At 45.6% G+C, this 26,677-nt stretch overlaps 1 long non-coding RNA gene across 2 annotated transcripts in view; it reads right to left on the reverse strand.

Moving 5' to 3' along the window:
• LOC141975786 (uncharacterized) overlaps positions 1 to 14,917 on the reverse strand; it is a 267,950-nt gene extending 253,033 nt beyond the window's left edge. The window contains exons 1-2 of one of the 2 annotated variants that reach the window (XR_012636009.1): positions 14,837 to 14,854; positions 14,579 to 14,665 (exon numbers count right to left, since the gene is read on the reverse strand). This is a non-coding gene — a long non-coding RNA (uncharacterized LOC141975786). Of the gene's footprint in view, positions 1 to 14,578; positions 14,666 to 14,836 lie in introns of both variants that reach the window. The other variant, XR_012636010.1, reaches the window with a different exon arrangement.
• Positions 14,918 to 26,677: the final 11,760 nt, after the last annotated feature.

Genomic DNA, 26,677 nt, shown 5'->3' on the forward strand with positions numbered 1-26,677 from the left:
AACCGGCTCTCCAAGGGAAACTCCCCTGAAATTCGAGTTTTAGGCTGCTTCCTATTAACGGCCTCTTATGAGACGATGGAGCAGATGCACCGATAGAAACCACCAGTTGCATTTCCCTGTGTCTATCGAGAGCCCAACGACCCTTAGCTAAGAGTTCTGCATGGCTGAACTGTCTGTCAGCAACATGTTAGACAGGGGTCGGACAGCACACCCTTGTCTAACATGATTTGTTCCTGACAGGGAATGGGCGGCAAGTCAGTCCTCAAGGCTCCCTGTAACTGACAGCATCTGGGGAAGAGGCGAGGGCCTCACCACTCAGAAATGAGGCTTATTATTGACATCGCTGCGTGCTCCACGGTGCTGATAATCAGATCTCCTGGTGGAGCGGCTCTGTCTCAGAGACCCAACAAATCCCTCCTAATCCATTTCTTAAACTCTATTTTACAAGTGCCTACAACAGAGCTGGGACAGGGTTTATCATTTCACTTTGGTCTAATTTTGGTTTCCAAATGCATTTTCTTTCCAAATGAGGTGATGTTATTAATATTAATAAAGCACTTTGGTGGAACATTTTGTCTAGATTCCCAAGTACCTGCTATAATGGGGGCAGGTGATGATTAATCCCAGTTTTGCAGATGCAGCAATTGAAACACAAAGAGTTTGAACAACACTTGAATTGCTGTCAGACCCACACCTAGAGTCCAAGTCTCCTGACTTCCAGATATACACTAACTAATGAACCACACTGTCTGATTCCTTTCTCTAAAACACAGGAGAGTCCAGAAGGAAAATGCAGGTGGTGAGTTGGCCCTACGAACAACAGAGTTTCTTTTGTCCTGGAGAAAATTCTCCCAGCAAAGTAACACCAAAAAGCTATAACTAATTAAAAGGAAATCTGCATTAATAGTAGAGCTGGTTGGAAAATGGGGGTTAGAGGAGCATGAGTTTCTGCTGAAAATTTCAACAAATATGAAAAAAAGGGTTTGTTTGTTTTTCTTCATTAAAATTTTCCATGGAAAATTTTGAGTTTTCATCAAAACACCCCAAACCAAAAACGGTTTTGTCTAAAAATTTTTCAGTTTTCAGCTTTGATGAAAAGTTGAAGTTGTCCATGTAAAGCAGACACTTTGTGTGCACATTTTTGTATTGTGGAAAATCCAATTTTCTGTTTCAGAGTAGCAGTCATGTTAGTCTGTATTTGCAAAAAGAAAAGGAGTAATCCGATGAAGTGAGCTGTAGCTCACGAAAGCTTACGCTCAAATAAATTGGTTAGTCTCTAAGGTGCCACAACTCCTCCTGTTCTTTTTGCAATTTTCTGTTGAAACACAGTTTAGACCCTAATTAACAAGATCTAAATGTAACAGCAGCAGCAGCAACAACAAACCACAAAGCAGAAGCGTTACCAGTGAAACCAGACCAGAAAATGAAACCATTTATTTGAAGTTCTCCAAATGCCATTTTTTGCCCATGTTCTGAATTGCCACTTTTTGACATTAGGTATTACAGTGCCTGAAAGCCATGCCCTGTGGTTGACAGGGGTTCTGGCATCTGATCATGACACCTCTTGGAAGCAGATTAAACTAATTCAGAATAAGGCACTCTTATTCCAGAATAAAAGCATCCACACATGGCATTAATTAGAAATAGTTAATCCACTTTAAATCCTGCATTATTCCAGATTAATTTTCATGTGCAGACAAGTCTTTAATCAGGAGCCCAACTCCAATGGAAAGTCACTTACATGCTTTTGAAACTCTCAGCTGAAGTATACTAAGAATATGGGCCAGATCCAAACCCCACAGAGGTGAACAGAAAGATTCTGATTGACTTTGATGGGCTTTGGAGCAGACCCAATGGGATTAATGATAATTGTGCCAAAAGTACAAATTGATCTGGCTTCCACATTACGCTGTTAGCCAAATCCACCCCTGAGATAAGGCCAGGTTCAGTGGAGTTACAGCAGGGATGAGTTTAGCCTTGTGTGTTCATAATATAACGTCTCAGCTTCATCTTTAGAGCTAGATATTTACACAGTGAAGGGAGATATGCTGTCGGAATGGTCAGTGTTACCAGGCAAATGGCCTGAGGTGAATTGCATTGCAGAAGGCCATCGGAAAAAAGTCTCTTTCTAAAATATAATGAGTTTATTTCATTTGTGAACGTCTGTGGATTCTGCAGCTTCTCCATCAATATCTGAGTGCGTGTAGTAAAATATTAAACATGAAAATCTATATGAGCAGGCACATTCAGTCATGTCATCTGGAGAAATAAATGGATGTCCCTCCCTTTGCGTTTGCTTTATTTTAGGCACACATCGCCCATCCATGTGCCTTCAAGCCCGAATGAACCTCAGACCTGAAGCTATCCGGTTACACTTCCACCCCCAACAGATTCACTGGGGAAGTCTCAAGTTCCCAATCAAGGGAGGAGTTCACAGAAATCAAACGCAAACCTAGTCTGGAACTTCCCTCTCTGCTATAAAGCAACACCTCTTAGGATCTCCTAAGGCTTCTGTCCTCAGCACACACTTCTCACTCCCACATCACCCGGAGTGTGTGCCGCTTCCCAGCAGATGACCCAACAACGCAGCAGCCCAGCACACGGCTTGATTCTTAAATATGCATGGGAAAAAACCTAAAAATAAGATAGAAAATGGGATTGGAATGGCAGGAGCAAATGCATTAACAATTTAGGTCACTTTCACCTCTGTCAAGCTCTGATGATCCTGAAATTAAAAAAAAAAAACTGCTTTCAGAGCTTCTATGTCTCCTTTTTAGTTGTGCTGGGAGTTCTGCCTTTGAATATCAGAGCTCACCACTCTGGCAAGGGAGGAAATGTGCGAGTGGTAACTTTAAAATGGCAAAAAGAAAAGGAGTACTAGTGGCACCTTAGAGACTAACCAATTTATTTGAGCATAAGCTTTCGTGAGCTACAGCTCACTTCATCACTTCACTGTAGCTCAAGAAAGCTTTATGCTCAAATAAATTGGTTAGTCTCTAAGGTGCCACTAGTACTCCTTTTCTTTTTGCGAATACAGACTAACACGGCTGCTACTCTGAAACCTTTAAAATGGCAGGTTCCCTCATTAGAATACATGTATTCCAGTTCTTTAAATGATGCTGGGCTCCTCTTTTAACAGTGAGCTCTTGCTTGCACAGAATAAATTGAATTTATTCTAAAATTTTCATAGCATTTCAATTAACAGCTCTTGCAAATAGAAATAATATTGATTGACTCCCTTTTATGGAGCACTAAGCAGTGAGTGCAAGCTGTGACTGGAGCATGTGTTGTGTACACCTGTTTGCTGTCTGCTCTTGGCCATGCCCCTTTTGGCCATTACACAGGCCAAGAACGGTCAGAGCACAGAGCACTGGGCACCCCAAAGCATCCTGGTGCCGGGGCTGCACGGGAGAGGCATAGGAGCTAACTATGCCAGCTCTGCTCCAGCTGGGGAGATCTGCAGGCTTTTTGTCCCACTTCTCCAGTGGAGTGGTGAAAAAGAGTAGGTGTGCAAAAGAGAATCTGGCCTTGAGGCTAATGAGAGTGACCTGTTCCACAGTGAGTAATGACTAACTCCCCTGCCGGGTGTTGGAAAGGAGAATTTCTTTTGCTTAGAAATATAACCACAGGGGATTTCTCACAGCCCAGACTGCGACACTTCTGTGGGGGGAGAGGAAGTCCAGCCTTTGCTGAAAACACTGCATGGCAAACAGCTACCTGGTGTCTGCTTCAGGACTCAGGGTGGGGCCGTCCCTACACCAGGTTCTCACTGGAAGAAGTTACATTGCACATTTCATCACCACTGTGCAGTAGCAGCAACACTCAGCAGCTGCTGGATTTCACTCTCCAGGGGACTGGTTCAGCAGGTCCTCTTGGAGCCCGTCCCATGGTGATGGAGGTGGTAGGCTGGTCCTAGCAATGGGGAGGTGAGCTCCGTATGCACAATCTGCAGAAGCACTGAAGTATCCTGTGCTGCAAGCAATGCTGCAGATTGACTGTCATCATTGCTTCCATTAGAGTTACTCTGCTGCCCGCTGCCACCGGGATTCCCACCCGCACCGCTCCAGGCTCCTCACCACCCCGGCCAGTTCTGCGAGCGGCAGGCTGCTGCTTCCACCGTGCTCAGACAGCCGGGGGATTCGTCATCACCAAAACAGTGCACCAATCAGTGACTATTTTAAAATGGACTATCAGTAAATGAATAGACAAAGGCCTGGGGGCAAAGCACACCGGCGTTCACTGCTCTTCCCCCCATGACACTGAAACGGAGATGGTGTTTGGAGCAGTTGTATTATTTCTGAGAGAGAGCAGGGGCCTCCTATCCATCACCAATGCCTGATTTCTTTAGAAAAAAGAACAGGAGGACTTGTGGCACCTTGGAGACTAACCAATTTATTTGAGCATAAGCTTTCGTGGGCTACAGCTCACTTCATCGGATGAAGTGAGCTGTAGCTCACGAAAGCTTATGCTCAAATAAATTGGTTAGTCTCTAAGGTGCCACAAGTCCTCCTGTTCTTTTTGCGAATACAGACCAACATGGCTGCTACTCTGAAACCTGATTTCTTTAGGAATTTTTTCAGAAATGTTGTTCTTAAATAGATAATTGTGAAGTGAAGTGTCTCGAGAACAGCCCTCATCCTCACCTCGCTGGAGATTTGCCACCAGCACCGGAGCTGAGCACAGCTTTGTGGCAGCTAACGCTAACCCAAGCCCTACCTCTGATTTAAGCAAAAACAAGCAAGTGACATGGACAAATTTCTCCTAATTCCTTGGCTCAGTTTGATTGGATTGGATCAGACCCCAAAATCCTCTGGCCTGCCAAGAGAAATACTTGCTGAGGGTGAAATAAGCTCTCATGAGGCCCGGCTGTAAGTGTGCATGTCTGGGCTCCAGACTCAATGAGCTCACTGCGTTCCACCGTACAGGGCTTAGAAATAGACTCATTCAGCTGTAGCTGAGAGGGAAGAATGGCCTACTGGTCAGGGTGGTCGCCTGTGACGGAGGAGAACCAAGCTCAGCTCCCTGTGTGAGTCATCTAGTCTCTATGCCTCTGCTCCCCCTCTGCAGGACAGCAGCACTTCCCCCTCCTTCCCCCAGGGGTGTGGTGAGGTTAAATACGATACCATGAGTGAGGTGCTCAGGTACCAGGATAATGGGGTGTAGGAAAGTACCTAAGATAGAGACAATTGATGTTCTGGCTAATGAAGCAGAGAGGGGATTTGGGGAGCACTTTCCCAACTTGGGAGGGGCTGGGGGATTCTGGCCCCACTGAAGTCAATGACAAGATTCCCAGGATATTTCGCCCTTGGACTCTCTCTCCAAGCTGTTACGGGATGTCTCTCCTGTGCAGCAATGAATCCTCTCAACAAGGTGGGTGGTTTTTCCAGGAAACACTTGGCTTTTTCTTACCTTTTTGGACCAATTTGTTGTCAGTGGTTTTGGTTCTTAATACACGTCTTCGTTGATTGTACAAAAGTGATCATTTTGCCCACAAAGGCAGTGGGTTCGTTAGCGATGAAAGCACAGCCCTGCCGCCGCCTCTGCCCAGGCCGAGGCCCTGGAGTGGCAAAATCCACTCACCCGCAGAGGGCCAGCAGCCAGCCCATGCACCACCTCCAGTAAGTCCGGCTCAAGCCCCAGCTCAAGCTACCTGCACCAACCTGAAACCTAATCTCTCCTTTTGAACAAGTGCTTGCTGTTGGCAGCCGGCATTAGGGCATTAGTTTAATCACCTTCCTTACCCAGAATTCCTTGCCAGACTCATTGACTTAAACTGGCTTTGAATAAAACGACTCGATCAAGAAATAAACTCACTGGCTATGTCAGCTCCTCCTTGAGCCAGGTCAGCAGTTACTTCTTCTGGGTACAGAGACTAACTGAGGGGTTGTCATTTGGAAACAGTTTTTAACCCCAATAACACATTTTCCTACAATAGAAGAGCCAGTTGAATGTGGCCAAAGGCTTCTTGGGCGTTGGCAAATGCCTGGTGAATGGCTTCTTTACCACTGTCATGGCTCCTAAACAGTTTGAGTGATCTGCCACTAGGGCTCTGGAAGGCTTTTTCACTGTGTAAAGTTACTCAGGGATCCCCCAGCTCGCCTCCTCACTCCCCCCGTCTGCCACCGACTCCCCACTGGTATTCTCACACACCCCCGGTGCCCCACCGGGGGAAGGGGGGGGGAACGGTTAGGAGAGACACAGCCAGCAGCTGCGGGGACCTCCAAGGGGGGAGGGCATGGGGTGGAGGGGAGGGGAGGAGAGGAGAAAGATTCACTCCAGGCAGCAGCAGCAAGCCCTGGGAGCTGAGTCAGGGAAGGGTCAGAGCAGGGAGGGGAAGAGGTGTGGGGGGGCACCACGGCCCAAGTGTCAGGTGGCAGGGATGGTTGTGTTGCCTCCCCTAGCCTATTGTACCTGCCGCCCATGCTGTCACCCCATGTGGGGTCCCAAGGGTGTCACAACCAGCCAACTGAACTGAGAATTTTAAAAACAGCAACAAAATCAACCTGGTCCTTTGGGTTTTAGCTGACTGTCTGTGGGCTCCTCCAGCAGGCTGCTCCTGGAGTGAGTTTGTTTCTGCTCTGTAGGTCTCCTCCTCACCTTACAGGGCAAGTTATCACTTCTCTACATACAGCAGTGCATGTCATTCTCTTAGCTGGTCAACTGGCTAACTGGGCACCTCTACCAGCTCCCGCTGAATCCCAATGACCGCCCCGGATGAAATGGGATCAGACTTTAACAGCAGCAGCAGCAACAGCTCCAGCTCATTTCAACCAACTTCTCTTCCTCCCAAAAGGACAGTTATTACCATCTATGATACCATCTAAGAGACTGGTGGTGATGGTTGGGGATTTCCTGAAGAAAACTCTCTCCAGCTAAAGGGCAAGTGAAAAAGGGATGCTGTTAGAATGAAAGGCTCACTTCTAGGGTGCCCAGATAGCCAGTGTGAAAAATCAGGACAGAGGATGGGGGGTAATAGGCACCTATATAAGACAAGCCCCAAATGTCGGGACTGTCCCTATAAAATCAGAACATCTGGTCACCCTACTTACTTCATACTTCACATTTCAAATGCTTTCACTGTTTTTCTTTCTTTTCTGTATCTTTAGTAAAAGGGATTTTTCATGGTGTGTTTGCCTTGGTGCTAAATCGGCTGAGGACTCTGAATACCAAACCACAGACCTTGTTTAATACTGTTTAATGTTGGACAGTGACTGGGTTATGTTAATACCTTTGGCCCACATATCTAAATTAAAACAGGGCTTAACTCATAGCTAGGCCTTTTTGTTGGCCTCGTCAGGGATGAATTTCACCTTAAAGGAATGAAATCCCAGACATTTACTTGGTGTTGTGAGGGCACATTCTCCAAACACTAGGTACAGACACATACATACGTACCTGGGCATGTCTCCATATTCATACATATATCAGCTCAACCTCATGAGATTTGGAAGCCATCATACGCCAAGAATGTTATGAATTTTCTTTACACATTTGCCTGACAGTGTTGAACAGTGGGCTGTTTTGCTTTGTTTGGTGGGTTATTTATAGGCCAATTACACTACCGTTAGACAGCACAGTGTGCTAAATTCCTCTGACATTTCAGTCAATACCAGCCAAGCATGACTGGCCAAGAACAGCCCCTTCTGAATAGCCGGGAAGGGCCATTTGTTGTTTGTGCCGACACCCAGGCCTGTTTTTCAGAAACAATGCAAGCCGGTTGGTTTTCAGAGCGCTGGCTTCCCACAGCAAAGTCCTGCGCTGGCTCTAACTCATGTTGTGAATCCCGCTCTCTTGAGAAAAAACTGGTGGATTAAGGCAGTGCCCGAACCGCCTCTAGCTCATTAATTCTAATCAAATAAAACCACACAAAGGGCCAAGTTCAGCCCTAGGATAACTACTGAAGTCCTTACGGTTACACCAAATATTAATCTGTCCCGAAGCATTCAGGAGATGCTCCTGCAAAGGAGCCGAGCACTTTCTGAGCGATGCTGAGCAGCCTCAGGTCTCAGAGATTTCTCCAAGGAGTTGAGAGTGCTCTGCAGCCCATTCGATCAAGCCCTTAGTTCCCCCAGCTGATTCAGCCTATTTTATAATACATGAATCCTGTGCTGCAATGTATTAACTCTGCAGGGCTATGCCGGAGGAGCAAAGTAATGGAGCCGAGTCTCAGGGCTGTAGTTTACTAGATGCTGATTAGAAAAAGGTCTGTTCCAAGAAGCAGTGATGTTCATGTACAGAGCAGCCCAGCAATAACCAGCCAGAGTGGGGAAAACACTGCACAGACAGACCTGTGAACATTCTCTGGAAGTTGTAGGAAAACCAGCTGTACTTGTGTCCCAGGAAGGCACCTGTCGACGAGCTCGCTGGCAGGAATACTGGGTGAGCTGGAGAATTGTAAACAACTACTGGAGAATATTCACAGAAAGCGAATTCTGAACTGGTTTCTGACACCTTGCACCAGAAGCTATGTTCATCCCATCAACAAACAGAAATAATCTGTGTGATTCTTCGTGCAACATTTTCAGGCCATGGTGCTGGATCTGGCTGAGCTGTGCTCGGTGCAGAGCCCGAGAGATGACAAAGGCAGCTTTATCCGTCATTTGTGGCTCCCCAATTCTGGGCCAGCCAGGAGCTGGTCTGTGTTCAGTGAAAGCAGCCTTGGTCTGCTCTCACCATGACAGGCTGCCCACAACGCCAAGAGGCCATGCTTGCAGCTGGAACAGCCAGAGCATAGAAACACTCCGGGCACAATGCCTTTCCCTCAGTTTCCCCACCCCCATGCCAGAGCCCATAGGACCACTGCTTTCTGGTTCTGTAACGCTCAGGGACTCCCCGGGCAGAAATGTTGGTCTGGGCTCAGGATATCTAAAAGATCCTGACGCTCTTTTGGCTAGGGCTGTGCATTCAGATGTCTCCAACTGGACACACAAAATCACTAGTAGTCACTTCTGAAAATCTCAGGCCTCCTTGTCAGTGACAGTGACAAGGTCACCAGGGGCTATTCTAAGCAGTGAGAAAGAAAATGATTTTTAGGAATGCTGAAATACAAAGCTGGCAGCGCCTTTTTGAAATGTCTGCTTATTTTGCTAGTTTTGTTGCTAAAAGACAGAAAAACACATGATTTCTGCCCCAGTGATTCATGTGTGCTTTTTAAACTCGCTATGACCTAATCCATGCAGCGTATTGTCACTCCTTTTCAGACGGAGGCTGTAAGCTGGCAATGGCTAACTGCACACTGACTGAAGCACTGTGTCCTGTAAATGTCACCACATGACAACTGTCCTGTTAAAGCACAGAGCCAGCTTTGCACAGCCTTCCCTGAACTGCAAAAACAATCCTTATTCTGCCAGCAAGTTTATGATCTCACACTCTATCCAAGGGAAGGGCTGGCAAATTAATTCATAGAATATCAGGGCTGGAAGGGACCTCAGGAGGTCATCTAGTCCAAACCCCTGCTCAAAGCAGGACCAATTCCCAGTTTTTGCCCCAGATCCCTAAATTGCCCCCTCAAAGATTGAACTCACAACCCTGGGTTTAGCAGGCCAATGCTCAAACCACTGAGCTATCCCTCCCCCCTTGATTGAGTGACTTCACAGTCGAGAGAGCAACCTCTCTGTGAAAGCCCTGGGATGATAACAAGGACTTGTTCCCTGATCTGATAATCCCAGGAGTTTAAGATGTGAAGTAGCGGCTAATGAGAACGTAGGAGGAAAGGGGGGAAAGAGAAAGTTTGTGGCTGGTAAATTGTGCAACCTTGAGCTATAGATCCTGAATGAGGAACATGAAACAGCAAAGCATAAAGATGGTCCTGACAGCTACTCAATGTACACAAATGAGATGAGCAGTGAGGGCTCAGCACTGCTGACATGCAGAGCATCTTAGCCCAAGACAGGATTAAGCCTTCAGGATGGGCACAGGAGCCATCAACATCCAAAGAAACCGCAGCTGGAGGATTGGGATTCAATGTGACAATCTCACGGAAATACACACTAAAGAACAAACAAAAACCCCATAGAAACAGAGTCAAAGGGGACTCGAAATACATGGCTACATGAGAGCAGTTCAGACACTGTGGCAACGGGGGGCAGCTAGACAGACAGATCTATCAGACTGAGATCCCAATTCAACAAAGCATTTAAGTACCGGCCTAACCTTAAGAATGTACTTAATTTCATTCCCCTTCAGTATAGGTCTTGAGTATGTGTCCTGGGCATGTGCCCTATTAGTGAGCATGTACCCCATCTGGGGCAGGAAAAGTGCCTGACTCCATGTAAATTCACAGCACTGCATGGTATTTGCTAACAAGAATGAGAAAGGCACATGGGCAAGGATTCTATCGCAGGTACCCCTGTCCCCTAACAATGAGAACTGGTCAGGAATTGTGAAAAGTGCCAATTTGTCAAACTGAAACTTTTCACAGCCAAAGGTCACTTTGGGTGAATATCACTTCTGGTGATAACCAAAAATTCCAGTTTTCCAGTTCAAGATTTCTTTTCATTTGGAAACTTAAGCTAATTAGAGTAAAGTAAAATAAAATAAAATAAGTAACAGTTTCAATTGAAATAAAACATTTTGATTGATCCAAACCAAAAATTTTCAAGATTTCAACTTTTTGTCCCAAATCATGACGGGAAATTTTTTTAAAAGTCCTGACAATGTTCACAGGAGAGAAAAGCTGCATCCCACCTCCTCTACTAACAGCTCAATGGATCTGTTGAATTTGATATTGTTTCAGAAAATGAAAGGGTGGCATTTCTTGGAGCCAAAAGGAACAACTACACAGATCAAATGCCTCCTTGTTGTTATTAAGGCTGGAGAAATGAGTGGAAACGTTTTGTTTATTTGAAACAGTTATGAAGTTTGTTGAATAAATTATTGATCAAATATGCAGCCAGTTTCAGCTGTTCATAGGGTTCCTGTATATAACAGAGAAGTACAATTTCCTCTGCTACAGGTATCAATGGGTTAAATTCAATGGCCTGGGCAACACAGGAGGTCAGAGGAGGTGACCACAGCGGTCCCGTCTGATCTTTGAATCTATAATAATCTCTGTCATTCTAACCATCACAAAGTGCTTTACATGTGTACTACAATCCTCTGGGGCTGGAATGCACCCAGGGGCTGCATATGCTCGCAGAACAATGCCTGCAGGATTTGCAGGTATTATTTCAGAGGCTAGCTAAAAGGGTGCTCCTGTTTTCAGGGGTTGCCCAGTGCTTGGTTTGTCAGAACATTCCAAGCACCAGCTGGGGGGCCAGGCTACATAAGAGGGTCCAGCCCAATGGCCACTGGAGTTGGATCAGGTCTACATGGCTGAGCTTTGAGCCCAGGGAGCAAGGGACCAATCTTAGGGCTTCAAGACCATTGCCTGCATGGTGATGCGTGGTAGGGTACACATTCTGCATGCCTCTCCAGTATCCTTGCTGATCCCTGCCAGTGGAAATGGGTGGCATTTCCATGGCCTTATGCACCTGTGCTGGAGAGGTGTCCCTTACCTCAGTCCACAGAGAAAGAAAATGCCAGAGAGAACAGAAAGGAGAGAAAAATGAAACCGTCCTGTGCAATGACTGCTGAACTATGGAATACGGCCAAACTTTGATATCCAGCAGGGGCAGATTCTGACCTTTACAACAGGGAACATGGCTGGAATTTCAACGGCCATTTTAAACAGATAAGTTATATAATGTCTATTGCTTTTATATTCCTCAGCCCAACAGATGGCTCTCAAATCCATTGCCTACCAAAAAATGACATTTAACTAAATAAAGAAGGTCTTTTAATTGCACAGTATTTCAATGCAAAGGTTAGAGAAATGAGCATTTCCAGAGCATGATGACACCTCTGGCTATAAATGAAGTGATATGTTTACACATACAGGTGTCCACACCAATCATTAGACCTACACTTTGTAACCCAGCCAAACAACAAACCCCAAACCCATCACCCTGCTGTCTAATGGGTAGAATTTCACTTTTTAACCCTAATATTTAAAATATTTTGGGCCTGACCCTCCACTGCCTGCACATGGTGAAGTCATTTATGCCTGTGCAAAGTTTATGGGCAGGATGCTTCCAAATCAGAATTCTCCGCACTCACTCCACCAACTTTGCACAGGAAGGCAAAGACTCAGCCCCTTCTATCACCAGTACAAAAATAAAGCCACCCAATAAATAGTATTGGGAGCATTCCCAAGGGTCAAGTTTTCATGCTTTGTTTTGAATTGCAGAAGAGTTTTAATGGAGAAACAAATCCTCCAAGAACATTGCCATTGAAATGGGCTCCCAGGATTCAGCTTGGCTTTTTGAATAACGTCTGTATAGAAAATGGGCTCAATGCAGTTTATGTCTGCAGTTTCTTATCATCATCTGCTAAGGGTGGACAAGGTGGGGACAGCCCTGAACTGCAGCAGAAACCAGGGGTTGGTCCAAGAAATTGGATAATTTGATTTTAGTTTCTATTTTTCATTGTCATACCTGTCTTTGGAACTGGAAACCCCCAGCAAAGGCTGCTTTTGCAACGTCTTTGTCCTAGCCAGAGCCAGGAAGTACTAAGCATCTCCTGCAAGGTTCTGAGTCTGTTACAGACTCAGGAAATACCTGAGTTGTCTTCAGAGAAGCATATTTATTAGTAGTAATATTGTTAATATTTCTTAGCTCCTATATAAGAGCTCTAGGATAAATATCATGTGACAATCCATGATCATTTCATGCCAATTGCAAGAAGCCATGAAAGGTCATTGGATCTCTTATTTCCCGTGGCTTCCAGCCATGATAATACTACTGTGAGTTCCTGATTACATTCCCCTCTTTGTCCAGCAGCAAGGAGTTTTGTGCATGCAGTTTACAATGGAACATTGTCATTCCAGGATACGGCATGTAGCCTTCACATGACTGGAGACTGTCTGAAGTGAGGGCCAACCCATGTAATCTGGAACAAAGAAAAGAGCTTCCCATTGCTCACACAACATTGTGGGTGCTCCCCAAGATGCCCTGAGTGCCGCCAGAGAGTCAGTCTGGCCAGCTTCAGATCACAGAGAGAGTGAAGTTGTAGGTGATTTGAAAAACCAGCTGACAAAGCGAATCTATTCAGACTCTTTCCCCCCCACACACACACAAGAAGGAGCCACAATGGTTGCAACAAGTGATTGTATTATTCTCCTTGTGAGCATCTCTCGCCCATTACACCCCATTTCAGGCATATAGACAGCATTAGGGATGGCTGCAAATGATATAGAAACCTAGCCTGATTCATACTAATTAATCTCTACTTCAGCAGCACCATTCAGTGCTTTCCCTCCCTCGCCTTCACTTAGTTTCTAATCAACCAGCTCAACCTGTTCCCATAGAAACCAACCGCATATCACTGTAGTGTCATGCCTTCCATTTGATTAAAGAGTATGATCAGATCTTTATTCTAGAGCCCTTGGAAAGCCAAGTTGACAGCTGCCTGATGCTGGCATGAATGGTCATGCTGTCCCATCCACTCCCAGAAAACCAGGGTCAGGCATGGGCTCTTTATTGTAACATGCCTGGTGCTCATTGAGCTAGGTGAATTGCGCAAAAGGTTTGCTGTGAATGTTAGTTTGAGGGTTTCACAGGTATGCTCTAGCTGCATTGTGCTCTCCTTGAGCCTGGTCCCCACAAACATCCGTTACCAGCTCTGACTTGCTTGTACAAAGCACATTTTATTTGCATCCTAAATCTAATTCCAACACTTGCATTCATCCAATCAGGGAACAGAACCAATATCAAGTGACTTGCCCAATGAACCCACATTCACAATAAGCATCACAACTCAAATTCCCGCCAGACTGCCCTGCATCACACCACCCTCTCGTGATGACTGGTAAGGAATGATGCTTCATATCTCTAAGTAGCCTTCATTTTTTGCAGTACACATGCACAACTGAGGGCCAGGTTGTGTCTGGGTTTAATGTGACCATGTGGGGGACGTGAGGTAGGTGAGCCCCCTTCTGCTTCCCCAGTCATCTCAGAGCTGTCTGGCATGTGGGGAGACCAGAGATGAGTCCCTAAGGCCCTCCCTGTGTGCCAGCATTTGGGGAGTGTGCAGAACCTTGGATCTGCCTGCCCTGTGTGCCATTCTAGGGCATTCTAGGCCCTGCTAGTGAATGCCAGCCACTGTGCACAAGGGAGCCACTGTGCCATGGGCACCTCTCCTCACCAACTGACCAGCCATTTTCTGCACCAGCCAGAGGGCCATGTCCGTCGTCAGGGACAGGCCATCTTCTCAGTGTAGATAGGGCCCCAAAATCTTTACGGCAACTGCAGACCTTGTAACCGAATTCTCCATTGCTAAAGCCTTCTCAAAGTGCCCTGAAGTCCCTTGTGCTAGGTGTGGCATGGCTTAGCTGATGAAGGTGGTTGCCTTGGACGGAGGATCTCGTCGCAATGACTCAAGCAACTTGGGTTCAATTCCTGGCTCTGCCACAGAAGCTCTAAGTGGCCTTGGGTAAATCATTTAATCTACACTAAGTTTCAGTTCCCCAGCTGTAAAAATGGTGATATTTCCCTACCTCACCAGAGGATTGCGAGGTGCTCAGATATGGCCATGGACGTACCTAGACAGATGGAAATCCAGAGATGCCAGACGAGAAAGGCAGGGAAACATGCTTTATGGATGGTTTCAGAGTAGCAGCCGTGTTAGTCTGTATTCACAAAAAGAGAAGGAGGACTAGTGGCACCTTAGAGACTAACAAATTAGAGACTAGCAAATAAAAAGGAGAGAAAAGTACTCTTTTTCTTTATGCTGTATGGAGCAAATACTGTCTAATTTTAGCCGCACTCTCTCTCTCAGTTGAATAGCCACGGTGACCTACCCCATTGCATGTCTCTTCAGCTGATTGGGACCACTCATGCTGAGGTGAGCGACAGACACGCGTACTGAGTAATCTACTCCGCTGGCTGTGATCATGTAATATTTTCCAGCGATGCCGAGAGAAAAGTTCTTTGTGGCTGAGTGAACACAATGGGGAAAGGCAACAGTTTACTGACAGTGCAGTCAGTCAAGAGACATGTAAACAAAGTTCTAGCAGAAAGAGTGTTTCCTTAGCACAAGACAGATTATTTAATAATTTACCGTCACTGCTGATTATTTGGGTGTAACAGAGCCCCTTAGCCGGCAAACATATCACTGCCCAACAGCATTCTGAGGACGTGCATTTTGATGCCAATGGTAGAAGACTTTGCCGTGTGACAATGTCTTTCATCCAAGCACTTCAAAGGGCTTCAGAGACCACTGATACTTAACCTTTGCCACTTCCTGGTGAGGCAGAGTGGGATTATTGTGCCCATGGCACAGAAGGAGAACATGGAGGCAGAGAGAGGTTAAGACCCACATTCTCAAGTGGCCTCTAATTTTGGGCGCCTCCATTTTTGAGTGCTAGGCATTAGACACCTTAAAAAGAAGCCTGGTTTTCAGAGGTTGGGTGCTCTGTCTTTTCAGAAAATCAGGCTCCTTTAAAGTGTCTCAAGTTGGGCATCAAAAATGGAGGCGCCCACAGTATTGGTCACTTTTGAAAATGAAGGCCCAGGGCCTTATGCTGAGCACTCCCATGATCCCACCGACTCCAGCTGAAGTTGTAAGGGCTCAGCACAAACCAGGCCAAAGGTTTCTCAGGTTCGTTACTAACAACTCGAAGCACCCCAAATTATTGGACACTCTTGAGAATTTATGGCCTAAATGACTGTTGTGTCACCCAACAGGCTAGCGTATCAAATAAAATCCAGGAGTTCTGGTTTCCATTGCCCTAATACAGCTGCTGTCCCATACTTCCTAACAGGACATTTGGGTTATTCATTTACCACCCAGAAATGGTGTTCTGTGCATTGCTGTCTGCACGTGATGCTAGTTTGGAGTTCTCTTCGCTTTCAGGAACACAGTCTATGAATCAAAGAATCAGAATATGAATAACCCGCCCACACATGCATTGTGTGATCCAGTGACTTTGAAAAAAACCACTGATCACTTGATCAGAAAACTCATCCATAACTGTTAAGGCATCATTCTTGTGTGGGATAGGAATAGGATCGGGCCATATATTATAATATGACACCTGAGGCACCTTAATAGGCCATTCAGTCCATATCAATGGGACACCCACCACAGAGCACGGATGTGCTATGGCTAAGGAGCTCAGACGTGTTCTGAAGGAAGCAATTGGGAGTGTTGCCATTGACTTCAATAGGAGGAGGAGCAGGTACCATTTGAGAGAACTGTAATAATAATATAGGCCTGATTTGCATTTCCAATAAATTACGCCACTTAAGTGACATATGCCATTGAGTATAAATAAAGAGTGGTGATGGGGCCCTGTATAACTGAGAATTCAGCCTGATCCGTTTTTTTTAAGACATGTCACCGTAGCTTCATCCCCTGCTGTCTATGAGGAGAGTGCAAAGATCACCACAGATCTATAGCAGATCATCAGTTCACAAGGAAGGGTCCTGGAACTCAGGCCCTCATCCCAAGCCCATTGAAGCTGACAGAAAGATTTTGGACCAGGAGCCAAAATGAGCACTGCCAATGTCTCACAACAATATGAAACACTGTTGTAAAATCACAGGAGTTGTCAGCAAAGTTGAAGTCAGAGCTCTCCTTTCAGGCAAAATTTCTCTGTGTTAGGTAGAGTGTTATCTCCACGATCTTTCTCCCACGGGGAAGAGCAGCGAGAGAAGAAAAAGAATCTTGGAGATGAGACTGACGAGACATCTAAGATGTTTTGCCTTGAGTTATGTTTTTCCATCTAACGCTATCAATGTAAATATTTGCTGGCAAGGATTCCCATTCTATTAGTGACACCGCTTTGTGCAGCCAGTGTTTCTTAGGGAAGCACTTCAAAAATTGGCTTAATGTATTCAAATAATCTTCAATGTATTAATTTAATTTGTTTATTTCCACTTTCTGCTCCTGCACATATGGCTTTGCTTGTGTTCCTACTTGATTAGTTTTTACATTTCCATGTGTAATTTATGGTAAACTGGCCTCAGATTCATAAAAACCATGGCAAACACTTCTAAAATATGTCCTAAATGCACTCTTCTGTTCTTTCCATATAGAATGAAAACAGGGTGATTCAGTATGCTAAATGGAACCCTATTGATAAGAATACACTGTACTTGTGGTGGTTTAAATACTGCATATAAAAGACGGCTATCCTACATGTGATTATAAAACCTTCCTACAGTGTATTTCAAGGAATCAATCAGTATGGAATCAATGTGCAAGAATTGCTTTAATAAATCCAAATAGATGCATTGGGCTGTAACTGAATTGCGCATTAAATAAAATCCAATTGATCATTGAATTTATTGATTATCCTCATTAAGTACATACTCGTTACACTTTTATAGCAGGGCTTGGATGGCTACACATAGCACTGGGAGGCTCTGAATCTGCAAAGAGCTCCATAGGCTGAGCCCATGTGCCTGGCTCAAGCCCCATTTAAGTCAGCTCAGGTGTTTGCCCTTGTGGGTGTCGTTGAGGCCCTGACCCTGCAATGTGGAACGCTCAGTGTACAGATTTTCCATTCCTAAGGGGTTGGAACTGCCGTCTCCTGTTAGTTCGGTTCTGCCCACTAACTGACAAGCATCTCTCCTTTTCCCCAGTGCACCACTGGAAAGGGCCCTCTTTCCACACAGTGAAGTGGCATTTCCCTCCTTTCGTCCCAGCAGCGCTGCTGCCCCGCAGGAAGAAGAGCAGTGGTCTTGAACAGCGCACTCTCCGAGCAGACCGAAGTTTGGTGAGGAGCCCACAGAAGCGTATTTCTGGAACGCAGCCTGCCGTGTTTGGTGGAAATAGAGTAGATAAAGCGTCTGTAGCTTTGTTTGTTCTATTTTTTCCTCTTGAAGTATGAAAGGATCTAATTCCCCCACTCACCGTCCCCTCCAAGGGGACAGTTTGTGCAGTGCAGAGAGCTGTGTTAGGAGAATGTTGTCAGAGCTCCAACCCTGCCGTTTCTTGTTTGATGTTATAAAACCCCGAGGGCACTCGACGTCTCTGCCCAGGAGGGGGGATGCTATGAATCCCTACAGCTCCCCCACTCTCCCTTGTAAGGCCTGACTTCTGCCAGCCCCTTCCGAAGGCTCGCACCTTGACACCACCATCTCCATCTTCCTTCAGGGCGGAAGGCAGGATGGAGCTCCCTACTTCCTCCACAGTATTTTCCATTAGAGGCTCAAAAGGTTGATAAAGTAGGGTGCTGTCTCTGCAGCACTCCCAGTTCCTGGTGACCCAGACAGGTGTTTCCTTGCACCCTGCTTCCACCACACCCCCTACTCCCACCAGGTACCAGCAGCATCAGGCCTAGCTCTTATATAGCACTTGCCATCCATGGGTCTCAAGGCAACACTTTACAAAGTATCAGTACCTCCATCTGACATATGGGGAAACTGAGGCACAGAGTGGGGATGTGATTTGTCCACGGTCACCCAGCAGGCTAGTGGAACACAGATCAGTGCTCTGTCCACTGCTGACTGTGGCTGAGCCGACTACATCTGCAGCCCATCCAGACCCAACAGACCAAGCGCATAGTAAGTTTGAGATTGAGTTGGACACTCAGGTAAATAAAACAACACACCAGATTCAGGTCAGCAACAACCTCTTTCTTTTAGTAAGTATTTTCTCTATGGAGAGACAGACTTAAAATGGCCACTGCCATCCTATACTGTCTAAGATTGATTGTGCAAAGCCTCACAGAATAACTGCACATGGACCATTCCTGCCCCAGCCATAGGAATGTGGTATCAAATGGAAAGTGAGGGCAAACTGCACTGTGTTCTGTCTTAGCTCGAGGATTATTCTGCCCCAGAACCAGGCCCTTGCCATTATTATTATTGTCAATAATAATAATTATTTATTTATTCTTTATTGGCACTGCTGTGATACCTAGGTGCCCCAGTCATGGATCAGGCTCTCATTGTGTGAGGCACTGTATGGACACAGAATCGTCAGAGACAATAGGCAGCAGTACCAGCCTAATGTTGTGAAGGTGTCGGCCTCACAGCAATAATTATTAATTATAAGCTCTAATAACTATAAATGTAGACGAGTGCGAGATCTTCTGAATCAAGTGGCACATGGGTTGCATTGGGGTTGTGGAACTGGCCCTGGCATCATGGCGCGGCGTATGCCACTGAGACCCGGGAGCAGAACCAGTTACAGGTGCGGAGATAAAACGTCAGCTCAGGATACCCTGCTTCTGCCCATAATGGAGATCAGCTGCTGGATTTGTAATGGCCCTCGTTTGGTCTGGCCTTTAGAACCATCAACCCTCATATTTGTGTTTTGGAAATTCAGGGTGTAGGTGGGATGGGGGTTCCTCTGTCATTGCATTTGCGTTCAGGTCTGAGTACCATGCATAACTCTCCTCACTGATACTCAGCCCTCCAGCCATCATCAAATCTCATCAGGCTACGGTTCATGTATAATCCTGACATGTTATAAACCTGCCACTGATATATACATGCATCTTGTCTGTTCTGGAGAAGGATGACGAACTAAGGACCTGATCCAAAGTTCACTGAAGTGAATAGTAACACTCCCACTGACACCAGTGGGTTTTGGATCAGGCCCCAGAAACATAGATGACATGAGAAAGCACTGATGAGATTTTGAGAAGTTAGGCAGGTGAATGGGTGAGGAGGCAGTGAAGACAACTTAGAACGCAGATGAGATGTGACAGGGAAAAGAAAGCAGCAGAATTGGAAGATGCAGACAGATGAGCTGACAACAGTAAAGTGGTTGGGCTCGAGAATGGGCCTTATGGAAAGAGAAGCCAAAACATTATTCGATTTAGATGAGAGAATGACAAAAAAGGGAAATGAAACCAGGAGAAGAAAGCCAGCTGCCTTTTACCCCAGTGAGAGAGACAGCCTCCTGCTGATACTGCAAGATCATAGCCATGACTTACACCAGCGTAAGCCCACTGGCTTTAGAGGTGTTACTTCTGATTTACATCAGGGCTAGCGAGAGGGGAATCAGGCCCCGTTATGTGCACTGGGGCTATGGAGAGACACCGACAGACAAAGAGGTGACTTGACGGCTAGCAAAGTTAGCAAGGTACAAGGGGGCAGAGATCGAAAGGATGTATTTAAGGAAATGAAACAGGTGGAGAGAAGAGGAAACTCAGGCCTTCAGGGAACACATTTGCTGGGAAGCTTTAGCACTTTGCTTGGAGAGATGGGGCAGAGGGAGTGGTTAGTGCACATCACTGTTTACTGCTTGCTGACATCTATGCAAAGAGAACAGTGGCACTGGTCACACAAGAGGAGGCTTCCTCACCATTCGAGCCATCATGACAGAATGGGAGCTTCGTCAGGAGAGACTGGAGGAACCTAAAACAATGACTAAGGAGAATTCTCTGGGGCAGGGTGTAGATGGAAATGGGAGGGAAGGTGCACAAGCACTGAAGCATCTCTCCCCTTAATCCTTTGCTGGGTCCTAGAACCAAAGTCAAATCAAAACTGCTTTGAGATTCTAAAATGTTGTGCCTTTTTCATTTCTCCGGTCTGCATTTGCACTTTTGAGGGCAGGACTTGCTGTGCTGACTCGGGATTGGAAAAGCATCTCTCTTGGTACTTTTGTCTGGGAACAGAAGCAGAAATGCAGGGAAACATTCCCAAAACCCCAAAGCCTGATCAGAGACATTTTAACATTCAAATTCTTGGGTGCTTACTACCTGCACTCTGAACCTTCTGAAGTTTGTTTATTGCTGGCGATAGGTAGTCATTAAGTCCACAACACATGCTGGTGCTTGTCTGGCAGAAAAAGAAATACAAAAACTTTTGCAGATCCAGATACTTCACTGAGATCTAAGAATATGCTGCTCCAGCAAATAGAAAAGGCTTATTGAACCAGAGTCCTCTGTGCCTCTCACCTGAACATAATCTGTGATCCTGCACTTATTAGAACTGCTCAGAATTTTCATGATGTGAATTATAGCTCATGGGCTGCCCTGTGATAACTATTATAAAAGTTCAACAGCTCAAAGACTTCACTTGCGTTTCCATGGTGTAGTTTGTTAAATGTTCCTTAATCAACTTCTTTGCTGGGGAAAGCACTTGGCTCTCAACAACGTGGAACAGTATAGTGCAGATTGAGGAAGTTTAATCTTGTGTGTCAGACACTGCCCCTAATTGGAATATAATGCTGCTTCAGTCTAGCAAAATAATACATACCAATCTCCTATCCCATTAGGAGGCCACAGCCACTTCAGTGTTACTGACGTTATCGCATGAACAGATGGCATGCTCCTATCGAATACTGGCGAATGGGAGCATGTGTTCTTAGTGCTCACACATCCATTCACAAAGAATTGTGCACATCCATGCACAAGAATTGCAGGGAGAATCTAAGCTCCGTAAATTGGAACATGGCATTATGGACAATCTTGCATGCACAATTAATGCAAACGCCTATGTTATATGTATGCACACAAGAGAAAGAGAGAGAGAGCGCATGCGAGAGAGAAAGAAGGAATGTCTGATAATGCAGTGAGGAATACCAGAGTATTGTCCTCCTGAGTTTGCAGTGGCCATACAACTCACAGGTGGCAAAGGCACCAATGCGTTATCAGGTCCTTCTGAACAAGAGCCGCTGGAATCTTTACACCTGACGTCCCCCATCGTGTTCTAGATATGCTGCTTATTCACCAGACATAGCATGTTAGAGAGCTGTGTTTTAAAGTGTGGTTGGCACTTGGTAGCATGAGTCACACGGCACTCACGAGGAGAGAACAGATTGTAACTATAGTGTTGCAGAAACCTCTAAATGTGATCTAAGATAAATTATTAATACACAATACCATTATGATTGGGAAATTAAATCCCCTGGAACTAGAACTGGCAAATTGTGAGGAAAACTATTCATTGCAATTGTTGCAAATTCTGACTCACTTTTCAATTCCACCATGTTCTCGCCCCTTCTGGCTCATTTTTACCCAAAAGCTTCTGTGCCAATAGGCTTTTGTTTGCTTGAATATCGGAATGATCTCTGTGCCAATGTGAGCCCTTGCATGCCAGTATAGTAGTCAGTAGTCCTCACAGTCCTCATGGAAGCTAAGTGAATAATACTCTTAGCCTCACTTTACAATGGGCCCAATGTTCTGTCGAAGACAACAGATACGTGTCTTGTTACAGCAGCACAGAATCCAACCCATTGTAACGAAGGCAGAAAAGTTAAGTGACTGATTTGTCCAAGGCCCAATGGTGTCAGTATTTGAGCTGAGAATAAAACCCAGGTGCTCTTGAACTCAGACAGCATAAGCGCCTTATGCAGCCATATGTTACTCAGACACTGCATCCACTGCTCTCAGATCTTATCTGGAATTGTATCTATTTTCCTCAGCATGTTTCTCTCCATCTGCTCTTATGTTTTATTTAACCCTGCTGAACATTTTGTGGTGGATATATGGTGAATATACATTCCCCCCACAACAGTTGTTTTCAAAGTGCAGGCTAGACATACAAATAATGTACTGTTCAAATGCTTGATTTATAAGGACCATCAAGTTTCTGACTGAAAAAAAAAAAAGATGGATTTCTCAGGTTTCTCACTGATTTATTGACCATATGGCAATTTATAAGTCATGTCAGTAACTTTATAAGTAACACAATTAATTCTGAAGTTATTCCTGAGTTATCCAAGTTCTGTGTCACTGATGAATAAGTGATGGGACTAAATTATAGGGTGTCTCAGAACTATACGTCACGAAGCTGAGTAATAAATCAGGAGAGAGATGCATGTGGCTACACCACGGAATTGCAAGTCACGTAACTGTATCACATACATTGAGCTGATTGGTCAGGTGCTAGAACACCATTTCCTACATTTGTTTGGAAAATGGTGGATGGATTTAGCTGTGACACACAAATCACGGCTCCGCTTTGCAAGCCGTACTGAGTGAAAATCTGCATTTATCAAACCTGCACTAACAATAAATCCTTGATTGAATACAAAGGTCCCAGCTGCGTGGCGAGCCCCCTCACTGAGACTGGTCAGGTAAAGGTGGGTTTGCTCTTCTCCAGGCCTTTTGGCAGGCACTGGCAGGACAACACTTAGTGACTGATGAGCTAGTGAGATGGCATCTGTATTATCCCATGCTTTGTCAATACTGTGATGGCGTGTGTAAGTAAAGTGCAAGTGTAAAGGAAAGGAAAGTGTGTAAGTGGACTCGCCCGGTGTTCACAGCAAGCAGAACCAGAATGCCTTGCTAGCAGCACTCCTGGCCACCACACACCTGTGCACTTCAGCCCCCCCTCTTCTAACAGCTGACAGGGCGCACGTGGGAATAACGCAGAAGCCTTAGCGACGCAGCTCACACTCAAGGCTCTGTAGAGGAGCCAGACACCCCATGTCTACCTGATGGCTTAACCTGCTACCGTCACTCAGCCTCTGGGGCCCCAAGCTCATTCACTGATATGGCATAGGGCTGAAAATTATGTGACTGTGACCTTAATTTTAAGCAAGCAAGCAAGCAAGCAAGCATTATCCACCCATTGTTTGAACCTCAAAGGGTTTGGGATTGAGTTTTGGGGGAAGGCTGTCAGGTCTCTCATTACCTGACTCATTCAGTTCACCTACACCTGGTTCCAATACATACTGTATCTCACTGCCACCTGGTTACAGTATCAGGAAGAAAACAGAAGGGCAGCACTCAGCTCCTGACAGTACATTACATGTGCTAATCCTCTCACATTGATATTTCCACACTCCCCTCATTTGCTGGTCTCTGATTTTCTCCATGGTGCCTGTAGAAAGTATGGTCCCAAGATCTGTGGAGATCATTACACCTGTGGGACATGAGCATGCTTGTATAAGGTCTCCCCTGAGTGGCTGTACATATAGATACTTGTCTGATCACGATGCTTCTAGAAACTGGCAGTAGCTATATATACACACGTTTGTTAGAACATGCACATGTGTTTTTCCTCTGCTGACGAATAACTGCAGGTGTCTATATCCTCTCTATTCTCTCTCTCCTCTTTGGGCATTGCCTCTGTAGCAGGACTGGCTGGCAGAGGCAGAGATCTTAGGCTATTAATTAAGATGTCATTTACAGGCCCCCTGGGCGACCTTAATTAAATGGTATGATGGCAAACACTAATAAGAAAGATGATATCCCTGAAGGTGGTGAATCAAATGTATTAACCTCTCGGTAAGGAACCTTTCCTTCGTTTGATGGAGGATCTGAGAAACTCCCAAAGCAAAGTAAAGGTCCCGGCCACCAAGGAATCCCCTCCTCATGAGGAAGGGAACGAATGGCTTTCTCCTGGAACAGTGGTGTGTCCATGTTCCCGGGTGTGTGTGTTCGTGTTCCAAGACAAAAGCGAAGTTAAGATGTGGTTAAACTTGAGAGTACATATCAGTAATTGAATGTAAAATACATTACAGGGGTGTTTGTAATTATCCCTAAACCAAACATTATCAACCCAGGAAATTCAGATCTAAGGTTACACTTAAAAGAAATTCAAATATGCTGAGGGTTGGAAATGCACAGTTAGGGCCCAGAGGCAACCTTAACTCTGCCCTGCAGTGAAACCATGCGTGTGATACCATGTGAGCAGGATTAAGGAATTTCAGTATTTATGATCCCAGATGAGATTAAACCTTTTTTTTCTTCATTTTCCTCCCCTCATTTTGTTCCTACAGGGCAGAGTTAAGATTGCTTGGTTCCCTAACTGTGCATGGAGGGAGACTTGCTAACTGACCTATAGGCCATCTTATAAACGTGCCCAACTCTGGAAGCCAAATGATTGTCTCACCAAATTGCCAGCCACTGCCCACAGAATTCAAAGAAACAAATGCAAGATGACCAAAACCTGGTAGGACACCTCCCTAGCCCACCCTGCCCAGAGCAGGACTCAGTCACGTCCAGAAAAGGAGGCTAGCCATCGTGGGGCCAGCTACAATTTGGGAGATTGGGAATGGAATATGGAACTGTTCACTGTCAAGCCAATGGCTCCAAATCTGCCCCACATGGAGTGGCCAATTTTACTAGCTGGCAGCTCTTTAGAGTCCTAAAAGCAGAAGATCAGTGGTCTGGGTTCAGTTCCTGGTGGACAGGTGTCTCTCTCACAATGGCCATTAAGTGGCAACCTTTGTTGGTAGCTTCAGAGGGGAAGGCAAAGAGCTGCATGGGTCTGCAGAGAGCTACCCTCTCCACCCCTGCACCAGGGGCTGCATCCTGGTGGTTGAGGGAAAGGAACAATGGTAGGTGGCAGGAAAGGGGCTACTTGCATTGCCACAGCCCTTGCTGTGCCTGCTGTGTGAATACTTCACTCGCCAGGGCTGTAAGGAGCCAGCTAGACTCGAGTGCAGGGCCCCCTGGGCTTGGTAAAAACCAGTCAGATCATGGGATGCCAGGGGAATGTGTATCGTGGGGCAGGTCTTTGCAAAGTGCCTATTTACTGCTTAGCTGTGTGCATGGCAGGCTTTCACTCCTGCCCAAATGTACGAGTTCTACTGAGAAGCAGTATGGTCCGGTGCTAGGCTCTGCTCTGGGAGACCTGGCTTTCACGCTGCCCTGCTGGGTGACCTTGGGTGAGTCATTTCCCCTCCCACTGTTCATCTGTCTTGTCTGTTTAGATTGTAAGCTCTTGGGGCAGGGACTGTGTCTGAGTAGTGCCTGGCACAATGGGCTCCTTACCTCAGCCAGGGTCTCTAAGCACTCCTGTAATAAAAACAATAAAGGAGGAACGCTGCATTTTCTGCTGTGGCACAAATGCTGTTCTTACAGCGAAGGAGTCAGTAGCTCTGGGAAGCTCTCAGCGTGATTAATCATATTCACAGTTTGATCAAGGTATCCCAAGTGCTCCAGGGCATGAACAGAGGAACCGATGGCAGCAAATCTTCCTTTATTGAGACTTTTCTTTTTTGGAGATGTGTCGGGGCTGAGGGGCAGGCCTTTAGCATCATCAAGAGACAGAATATTCAGCATGAAATGATTCGTTCTGCCAGGCATAAGGTCCTGCATGATGGGGCAGCCAATAACTCCTGCACACCTCACAGCGGCTGAGGACTCCTGTTCCTGGAGTATCAGACACTTGAAGGAACACGGAGATTGATTTCTCTTTTCTTTTCAAGACTCTCCTCCCCTTTTAATTTATTTGGAGCTCATCAGAGACTCTTTCAGACAAATGCAGCCATGTTTCATATTTGTGTTTCCTTTTGTATTTTAACTAAGACTGTTGTGCCAGATTCACCTCTGGTGTAAACTCCTCACTTCCTATGGACTTACACTGGGATGACTTTCACTGGTTAGTCTGAGATGCTACGAGTGGACGAAATTGAACATGCAGCTACATTGCAACTTTTTCACATCTGGCCTTTGCTATTTTATTTTTAAGTGAAGCCTCATTAATTTTACCATCCTCAAAAACCACTTTCCTCACATTTAATGATGAGCCACCATGGAGCAGGGAGGTGAAGGGGAAATTGAAAACAATTTCACACATTTAGCAAACTCTATTTCCTTCACTTGTTTGATGGTAAATGCAGTCCAGGCAAAAGATGCTGGCCCTGAGGGACTGAGGCCCTTTCTATGGACAATCCTGCATTTGCAGGGACACAGCTGGATTACCTCATCAATCTTAAAAAGAAAAGGAGGACTTGTGGCACCTTAGAGACTAACCAATTTATTTGAGCATAAGCTTTCGTGAGC

The sequence above is a fragment of the Natator depressus genome, chromosome 21 (genome assembly GCF_965152275.1).
Source record: "Natator depressus isolate rNatDep1 chromosome 21, rNatDep2.hap1, whole genome shotgun sequence".
Lineage (NCBI taxonomy): Eukaryota > Metazoa > Chordata > Testudines > Cheloniidae > Natator > Natator depressus.